The sequence below is a fragment of the Lucilia cuprina genome, chromosome 4 (genome assembly GCF_022045245.1).
Source record: "Lucilia cuprina isolate Lc7/37 chromosome 4, ASM2204524v1, whole genome shotgun sequence".
In the NCBI taxonomy this organism is placed as follows: Eukaryota; Metazoa; Arthropoda; class Insecta; order Diptera; family Calliphoridae; genus Lucilia; species Lucilia cuprina.
Window position 1 is genome coordinate 82573796 of NC_060952.1, and position 3245 is coordinate 82577040.

The following is a 3245-nucleotide window of genomic DNA, read 5'->3' on the forward strand; positions in this document are numbered from 1 at the left end:
AAGTCGAAAAAATCCGAAAACTCAAATATAGTAGAAAGGAAATCAAAAATAGTCAAAAATTAAAAAAAAGTGGAAAAAAGACAAATACTCTAAAATAGTCGAAAAAACTCGAAAGAAGTCGTAAGTCGGAAAAAGTCGACTATTTATAAAATACTTAAAGTCCAAAAGACGACTTTTAATTAAATAAAAAAGTCGAAAATCGACTTTTCATAAAATACAAAAGTCGAAAAGTTGACTTTTAACTAAATGCAAAAAGCAAGTCTAAAAATCGACTATTCATAAAATGCAAAAGTCGAAAAGTTGACCTTTTATTAAATGCAAAAAAAATACCTAACTAACTAACTAAGTAACTAACTAACTACCTAACTAACTAACTAGCTAACTAACTAACTAACTAACTAACTAACTAACTAACTAACTAACTAACTAACTAACTAACTAACTAACTAACTAACCATCTAACCAAGGCGAATAGATAATAATGTGAAGTCATTTCATTTTGCGGCGAATTCATAAAGTTTTTTATATATGTAGTGTGACAGCGTCGGGTTTGAGAGATTTTTTTTTTATATGGAGTTTGACAGCTTCGGGCTAAATTTCTGTGGACAAAAAACAATCAGCTGTTGAAATGACTTCATCTTATTAGTTTCGCCATACATCTAACTAACTCACCAACTAACTGACTAACTATGTAACTAATTAACATCTCATTCGTTATAAGAGATGTTTTTAAATCAGGAAAGTTATCAAGATGATGGAAATAGTTCGTCATAACAAAGTTAAACTGTTTAATAGCATTTTTGTAAAAAGTTTTGCATATAATAGTTTCCTAATGCAATATTTTCTGATTTTTTTCAATTAACCCAAACGTTTTACTTCTGATAAATTTAAAAAAGTAACTATTTAGTTTAAAATTTTCGCAATAAAAAAGTTTTTAATTGCTTTAAATTTTATTTTGATGTTGAAAAATGTTGCATATATTCCATCTCTGGGTAATACTTAATATATAACAAAGCTGCCACTAATATATAAAAACTAAACACAAATCCAAACGGAATGGCAATCTTTGCAAATTTCCCGCCAAAAATTTTCTTACTGCCGGTCCACACTAGAGGAAACTTTTATTGGGAAACTTTTGATTTTGCGTGAGAGAGAAAGAAAAGGAATATCATTCATCTCTCTCGCGGTGCGAAGTTTCCCGTACTCGGAAACTTGTTTTGTTTTGTTATTCTTTTTATTCGTACAACAACAAATCAATGCAGTAAACACATCGTTTCTGAAACAAAAGTTTCTATGTGTGGACATTTAGGAAACTTCAAAAGAGAATTAAGAAAAAGTTTCTCTACGAAAGTTTCCTAGTGTGGACCGGCACTAATTAAAGAAAGGTGTCTGGCCAACAGAGAAAGGAAATCAAACTAAAAAAACATATTTAAAATATTCTGTTTTATATATTTTTTTTTTTTTTTATAAAATTTAAATATAAATATGTATATAAATGAAACATATAAAAATTTGAATAATATTGTTAATGCTTAATATTAAAGGTATAGCTAAAATATGAAAAATAGATAACAATTTGTTGTAATAACATATTAATCTTCATCAAAACTTATATATTCCATTATAACCAAAATATCATTTTCATAGTCAAACTTTGCTTGTAAAAAGCTTTCTCTCTCATAAGCAAACTTTGCCTGTAAACAGCATTCTTTCTCTTTTTTCAATTGACGATCGATGATTTCATCATTGATGTCGTTGTCGACATCCTTAATTTGCTGCGATTTGCTGTTCTTGTCGTTGTTGTTGTTGTTAGTGCATTTTTTTACCTTTTCTTTTTGGACACGTAATACTAGAGCAGTAGCTTTTATCGTTTTAGATTTATTTTCATTTTGTACTTTAAGTTTAAAATGTTCAGCCAAACATTTTCTAAATGCAATTGCCATTTCCTTAACATTTTTCTTTACCGGTGAGGCCTCGAATGGTCGTTGGTATTGTGAAATACTAAATGGTTCTAGTTGTTGTCTTAGACGTAGCATCGATTTTTTATGTTTATTCATATTTTTTTATTTATAAAATTTTTAAATAAATTTATTTTTAATTATTGTTTTAGAAAAATTTTGTAAACTATTTAGTTTTTGTGTTGTATTGATCTTTTACAGGAGCTTTATGTGTGTATAGTTAGATCGTTGATAGATAACTGTTGAACTGTGCACCTGTCTATGCTTAAGGAAAACTCTAGAATCTAAAGTAAGAGTACCTATACGAATACAACTCAAGACGTCTGACATTTTGTTGTTCATAAATAAGTAGTACCCATTTGAATAAAGCTTTTTTCCGTGAATTGACATTTGTATGCACTCTTACACACACACAAATGAAATCATATATGATTGAATAATTTTGATTGATTATATTGAATTGATTTAGAAATATGTAATAAATTTGGTTCCGATATGCATGTAATGTAACTTATATGATAGCACCATAGTCTAGTATATAGCATATTCTATAGTCTAGCCTATAGTCACAGAATAATCTATAGTCTAGTATAGTTTAGACTAGTCCTGGGCATAGTCTATAGTATTGTGTATAATTGTAGTTTGTAGTCTAGTCTATAATCTAGTCTATTCGATTATCATGAATTCTAGTCTAAAATAAATCTCATACTCCACTTTATAGCATTAGTACAGATTCGACTATTTCTTAAGTAATGCCAATATCCAAAATTTATTATATCCTTCACCTTCGTGAGAAGGGTATATATAAGTTTGTCATTCCGTTTGTAATTTCTATAATATAATTTTCCGATCCCATAAAGTATATATATTCTGGATCCTTATAGGTAGCGGAGTTGATTAAGCTATGTCCGTCTGTGCATTTGTTGAAATCAGTTTTTAGAAGACCCTTGACTAGGTAAGAACCTATAAAAAGGGGCTACAAAAATTTAGTTTTTTTATTCATGCACAAACAGAAATTGCAAAAAACAAAAACAAAATACACAATCATACGGTAAATTTTGTTTTTGTACTTTTTAGTTCTACAAAAGGTACTTTTTTAAATTTCTATAATATAGAACCTAGAAACATGAAATTAAGTATGTAGAGCCCGGATTAGATCAGAACACATAAAAATGGACCTTTTGGTACTTTTTCGTTCTACAAAAGGTACTTTTTTGAATGTTCTAAAATATTGAGCCTAGAATCATGAAATTTAGCATGTAGGGCCTTAACTAGGTAAGAACATAG